The following is a 7,352-nucleotide window of genomic DNA, read 5'->3' on the forward strand; positions in this document are numbered from 1 at the left end:
GCCAGGTTTTTCACATGTCTCTCTCGCCCTCTTCTTCCTCCTGTTCCTCTTCCTTCTCATCTTCTATCCTGGGCACAGCAGTACCACTAACTTACAGGCAGTACCTAGTGCTGTTTTTGCTGCTTTATACTCACATTTTTTTTTTTCTGACAACAGAGAAAGAAACATCCTCTGAATGGAACACTTTCCTTTTCTGAGGCTTCTTGTGGAGCAAGAAGGACCTGGGAGAGGCTCTGGAAGTCTTTGGCCCTGCTTCAGGCCCTGGGTTGCAGCCACAGATCTAGCAAAGATGGTGTCACTCCCTTGCTCCCCAGGGAGAAGTCAACTTGGGCACAGTGTTATCCATTAGGCCCCACTAGAGCTAACAGAAAGCTGAGACTTCCCACCTGGCTACTTTGATGTCATTGCCCATCCTTACTGTGGAGGACCTTTGGAAGAGTGACCAAGATTAAGGCTGACATCTCATAGAGAGACACATCTCCCAAAGGACAGGTTTTCATCACAGACCTCACAGGAGCATCTGCTCAGCTCCTGGGGCCAAGGGTGATGGGCCTCCTGCACTCCCCCACATAGGGTCAAGCAGAAACTGTTTTTATAACCAGTAAAGTGCCTTTTAAATACAAGAATTAAGGGTTTTCTTAGTTCATGGTTTCACATAGTACAGAATGTATTCTGAATTCTCTAAAAGTTCCTATTCGGCATCTAGATTGACTTTTTCGTACTTTTATTTTTAGAAATAGGGGTGCTGCAACCTCTATGAAGTAACAGGAATTAGATTTTACTCTCCTACCAGGAACAATAAAGAAAAAAATAAAACAGACAAGATATACAAAAAGAATATGTTCAAGATCCGGGACATAAACCCTGAGACATGGGCACCTATCAGATGAGCCCTAAATTGTTCTAACTTACTGCCTTGAGAGAGTTTCCAAGTTAGGCACAGGAAGGGGAAAGTGAAGAGAAGCTCAGTGAACCTTTTGAGTTGAGGACCCTGAGCTGAGAGTCCAGGGAAGTTACGGAATCATAGAGTTCACAGGAAGAGCACTAGGGAGGAGAGAGCTGCAGAGAGTAAATCGGAGTAACTGCAGAACATGACCCAGCATGCAGCACAGTGAGGGTCCGTATGAGGGAGGCAATCAGGTTCAGAGGAAAACGCTTTTGAAAAGATTGGAGGGAACAGTGCCTGGAGCTCGTACAGAGCTAGAATCATGCCTGTTTCCAAAAGGCAGACTGAAAAAACAAAAGGGCCTCAAAATTCACAAGGCACAGGGTAGAGAATTCAGGAAGGTTTTGTCTCAGTAGTAAGAGCAGAATACTCCTGGACAGAGTACTGCTGTAGACCTCTTAACAAATCATAAAAGCAAGACTGGAAATGATCAAACTGTTTGCTAGCAACTTGACTGCATCCCTGAAGAAAACTCAAAATGTATAGGGACACAAAAATATGCAGCAACCAACAAGGTAAAATTCACAATGTCTGGCATCCTACCAAAATGTTTAGCCATATTAAAACAGGGAAATGACCATAATGAGGAGACAAATCAATCATGTTAAACTGACTCAGAGCTGACACGGGTGTTAAAATTACCAGAGAAGAATATTAAACCAGGTATTATAACTGTATTTCATAAGTCCCAAAAATTAAGGAGACAAAAGGAAGATATAAAAAAATCCAAGCTAGCATTAAGAAATAAAAACTAGGGCTGGGTACAGTGGCTCATGCCTGTAATTCCAGCATTTATGGAGGCTTGCTTGAACCCAGGAGTTAAGACCAATCTGGGAACATAGTAAGACACCATATCTACAAAAAATAGAAAGAAGTAAAAACTATGATATCTGAGAGGAAATGAACTGCAACGCATTAACAGCAAACTAGAAAATATAGAAGAAAAAAATTGGAAATGTTAAGGCATAGCAAAGAAAAATAGCCAAAAAGGAATGCTGAGAAAAACATAATAAAGGAATAAGCATCAATGAGCTGTGGAACAATTCAGCTGACCTCAGATATGGGTGACTAGAGTTCATCAAAGGCAAACACAGTGGCAGCAGAAAAACTCTTGGAAGAAATATTAATCTAATGCTTACCAAGCCAGGTGTGGTGGTATGTGCCTGTGATCCCAGTTATTCAAAGGCTGAGGCAGGAGGATCATTTAAGCCCAGGAGTTTGAGAGCAGCCTGGGCAACATAGCAAGACCTTGTCTCAAGGGGGAAAAAAAGCCACCTCCAAAGAACAAAAAACTAATCTTATCAAATGTAATAAAACTATAAATCCACAGATCCAGAAAGCTCACCATAATCAAGCACTAAAAATATGAAGAAATGACACCAAGGCATATCATAAATTTCTCAATGATAATAAAGAAAATCTTAAAAGCAGTCAGAGAAAAAACACACGTGATTACATTGAAACAAAGATAATATAAGGATGACATCAGATTTTTCACCAGCCACAATGCACACAAGAATACAGTGGAGCCACATCTTTAAACACTCAGAGACTGAAATTGTCCACATAGAAATTTATACCCCGCAAAATTAGCTTTCAAAAAACAAAGGTGAAATAAGAATTTGGGCTGGGCATGGAGGTTCACACCTGTAATCCCAGCACTTTGGGAGGCCAAGGCGAGGGGATCACTTGAGGTCAGGAGTTCAAGACCAGCCTGGCCAACATGGTGAGACCCCATCTCTACTAAAAATACAAAAATTAATCGAGTGTGGTGGTGTGCACCTGTAGTCCCAGCTACTCAGGAGGCTAAGGCAGGAGAATGGCTTGAACCCTGGAGGCAGAGGATGCAGTGAGACAAGATCGCACTATTGCACTCCAACCTGAGCAACAGAGAGAGACTCCGTCTCAAAAAAAAAACAAAAAACAAAACAAAACAAAAAAAAGGGAAAGAATTTATTACCAGCAGACCTGTGCTCCAAAAAATGTTGAAGGACATCCTTCCTACAGAAGGAAACAGGTATGAGATGGAAATCTGGGTGTCTACAAAAGAATGTCAAGCACTAGAAATGGTAACACATGAACAAATATATACATTTCTTTTCCTTATTAGTTAAAACTCTTTAAAAGGAAATTGAGGCCATGCCTGGTGGCTAACACCTGTAATCCCAGTACTTTGAAAGACTGGAGCAGGTGGATTTCTTGAGGCCAGGAGTTAGAGACCAGCCTGGGCAACATGATGAAACCCTATCTCTTCTACAAATACAAAAATTACACAGACATGATGGTGCGCTCCTGCAATCCCAGCTACTCAAAAGGCTGAGACACGAGAACCACTTGAACCCAGGAGGTGGAGGATGCAGTGGGCCAAGATTGTGCCACTGCACTCCAGCCCTGGCAGCAGAGCAAGTAGATTCCTAAAATTCATGTGGAACCAAAACAGAGCTCACATTCCAAAGCAAGACTAAGCAAAAAGATCAAATTTGGAGGCATCACATTATCTCACTTCAAACTACACTGTAAGGCCATGGTGGCCAAAACAGCATGGTACTGGCATAAATATAGGCACATAAACCAATGAAACAGAATAGAGAACCCAGAAATAAAGCCAAGTACTTACAGCAACTGATCTTTGACAAAGCAAACAAAAACATAAAGTGAGGGAAAGACACCCTATTCAACAAATGGTGCTGAGAAAATTGGCAAGTCACATGTAGAAGAATGAAACTGGATCGTCATCTCTTACTTTGTATAAAAATCAACTCAAAATGGATCAAAGACTTAAGTCTAAAACCTGAACCCATAAAAACTCTAGAAGATAACATGGAAAAACCCTACTAGACATTTGCTTAGGCAAAGACTTCATGACCAAGAACTCCAAGGCAAATGCAACAAAAACAAAGATAAATAGATGAGACTTAATTACATTAAAAAGCTTCCGCACAGTAAAAGAAATAATCAGCAGAGTAAACAGACAACCCACAGAATGGCAGAAAATCTTTGCAAACTATGCATCCAACAAAGGACTGTGGAATTTATGACATAAAAATAAAATTCTTGGCCCAGTGCAGTGGCTCATGCCTGTAATCCCAGCAAATTGAGAAGCCAAGGCAGGTGGATCACTTGAGGCCAGAAGTTCAAGACAAGCCTGGCCAACATGGTGAAACCCTGTCTCTGCAAAAAATATAAAAATTAGCCAGGCATGGTGACACACACCTCTAATCCCAGCTACTCAGGAGACTGAGGAACAAGAACTCCTTAAACCCAGGCGACAGAGGTTGCAGTAAGCCAAGATCACTCCACTGCACTCCAGCCTAGGTGGCAAAGTGAGACTCTGTCTCAAAAAAATAATAAAAGAAAAGAAAAGAAAATTCTTGTAACAATAGCACAATGGCCAAGAAGGGACATATGGAGATATAATATTCTAAGGCTCTTACTCCATACTTGTTTCTTTGTTTTTTTAAAACAAGGTTTTGCTCTGTTTCCCAGGCTGGAATGCAGTGACATGAAAGTGGCTCACTGCAGCTGTTACCTCTTGGGCTCAGATGATCCTCCCAGCTCAGCCTCCCAAGTATCTGGGATTGCAGGCATGCACTACCACACCTCGGTAATTTTTAAGCTTTTTGTAGCAATAGGGTCTCACCATGTTGCCCAGGCTGCTCTTGAACTCTTAGGTTCCAACAGTCCTCCTGCCTCAACTCCCAAAGTGGTGGGATTACAGGTGTGAGCCACTGTGCCCAGCCCTACTCTATATTTGAAGTGGCATGATATCACTACATGTTAGATAGTGTTAACTAAAAAATATATCATATAATCCCTAAAGCAATCACTACAATGACAAAACAGTGATGGGTAATAATGAGTTGAAATGGAATAATAAAAAATACTAGTTTAAAGCAAAAGATGGTAGAAAAAGAAGGAAGAGAAAGGACAACTTGAAAATTAAGAGCAAGCTAAAACCGAAACCTGCCCTTTCAATAATTATACTAAATGTAGAGGATCTAAACACACCAATTAAAAAGCTGAGATTGTCACACTGGATAAAAACAAGATTAACTATATGCTGCCTACCAGAAATGCACTATAAAAATGAAGCTACAAATATATAAAAGTAAAAAGATGGGAAAAAATATTCTATGCTAAGCATAGTCAAAAGGGAAGAGAAGCAGCTATATGATACCAAGTGAAGTAGATTTCAGGGCAAACCATATTTCCAGGGATAAAGAGGGTGATTTCATAATAATAAAGGAATTAATTCTCAAGAAGATATAATTACCACCCCCACGACAGAACTTGAAAACATATAATGCAAAAACTGATAGAACTGAAGGAGAAATAGATAATTCACCATATTGTCAGAGATTCCAAAGCCCCTCTCTTATTAATTGATACAACAGGTGGACAGAAAATTGACAAGGTTATAGCAGACATCAACACCACCATGAACCAACTTGTCCTGAATAATATCTGTAGAACACAGCACCCAAAAATAGCATAAGACATATGTTACTCAAGTGCACATGCACCACTGATCAAGACAGACTATATTTTGGGCCACAAAACAAGCCTCAAAAGATTTTTAAAAATTCAAGTCATAAAGATGTGTTCTATAATACCAATGCAATTTGGTTAGAAATCAGTGGAAGAAAGACTTTTGGAAAATTCCTCCAAATATTTGGAAAATGGGTAAAACACTTACAAATTACCCATTGATCAAATAATAAATCAATAGGGAAATTAGAATTTTTTTGAAAAGAATAAAAGTGAAAACACAACAAATCAAAATGAGGAAGGAGGATTTATAGCATTAAAGGTCTATATCAAAAATGAAAAAAAAATGCTTTCAAGTCAGTGACCTCAGCTTCTACTTTAAGAAACTAGAAAAGAGCAAATTAATTTTCAACTCAGAAGAAAGTAAAACAAAGGTAAAAATGAAAATCAATGACATAGTTTTGGGGGTAGGGACTATGTTGTCATTCCATACTGTTAGCATACAAGTTCACAGTAGTTCTTCTCTGTGGTGCCTTCTGTTAACCAAAAGGTTGCCGGTTTGAGCTCACCTAGGAGCAGAACCTACTCATAACCTATCAAAGAGTTTTGAGCAGCTTTTATGTCTCAAGCAGCCACTTCATCCTGCAGCCCTCACTTCCTCCTCATGATTTCCTCCTTTCAATACCCAGGGTGTTCATGAAGCTTCTCCCTGCAAACTCGTTTCCCCAGATCTTTACACGGTGCCACTGCTCTCCTTGCACTCCCTAGAAGGCAAAGGCTACCTTCACTCACCCCATCTACCCTCCAGATTCCAGGGAAAGTGCCAGGGTCAGAGGCTGAAGGCACAGGCACGGAATCCCTTCCTCAAGCATGTGACATCAGAAGTCACCTTCTAAGTCACCATTTGCTCTCACTCCAGGTTGTTGCATCTCAATACGCAGTGTTCATCACAGGATCACAGGACACCACAACCCTTTGATTTAGGGCTGTCTTGTCCTTACCTTCTTCTTTTCAATTAAATTTACATACAATAAAATTGACTCATTGTAAATAAATGATTCAATTATATGGAGTTTCTCAACCTGTACTACAGTCCACTTTTAGAACATGTCCTTTACCTTCCCAAATTTTTCCACTGCCGCTGTAGCAAATCCCACTCCCTCCTCTAGGCTCAGCCAACAATTTTTCTATTTTGTCTATAAATGTATCTTTTTCTAGATATTTCATATAAATGGCATCAAACAATATGCAGTCTTTTGTGACTAACTTGTTTTACTTAGCACAATGTTTTAAGATTCATCCATACTGTAGCAGGTGTCAGATTTTTGTGCTTCTTATTGCTAAATAGAATTCCATTGTATAGATAATACCACATTTTATTTATCCATCTACCAGTGATGGACATTTGAGTTGGAGCTAGTTTTTGCTATCATGAATAATACTGCCATGAACATTTTCGAAGAAGTTTTCTGTGGACCTGTGTTTTCATTTCTCTTGGATAGAAATGAATTCTTTTAAATCTGAACACACCAATTAAAACAATTTGAATTCTTTTAAATCTTTTGAGGCTTGTTTTGTGGCCCAAAATATAGTCTGTCTTGATCAGTGGTACATGTGCACTTGAGTAACATATGTCTTATGCTATTTTTGGGTGCTGTGTTCTACAGACATTATTCAGGACAAGTTGGTTAATGGTGTTGTTCATGTCTGCTATATCCCATTCTAGGGATGGAATAGCTGAGTTGTATGGCAAGCTAAGGTTTAACTTTTTAAGATACTGTTGAACTAGGTTCCAAAGTGGTTTTATCATTTTACAGTCTTCCCAGCAATATATGAGGGTTCCATTTTCTCCACATTCTCAGTAACACTTGGTGTTCCCTGTATTTTTTTTAACATAGCCACATTAGTGGGTATAAAG

This window comes from Rhinopithecus roxellana, chromosome 8, assembly GCF_007565055.1.
Source record: "Rhinopithecus roxellana isolate Shanxi Qingling chromosome 8, ASM756505v1, whole genome shotgun sequence".
NCBI lineage: Eukaryota > Metazoa > Chordata > Mammalia > Primates > Cercopithecidae > Rhinopithecus > Rhinopithecus roxellana.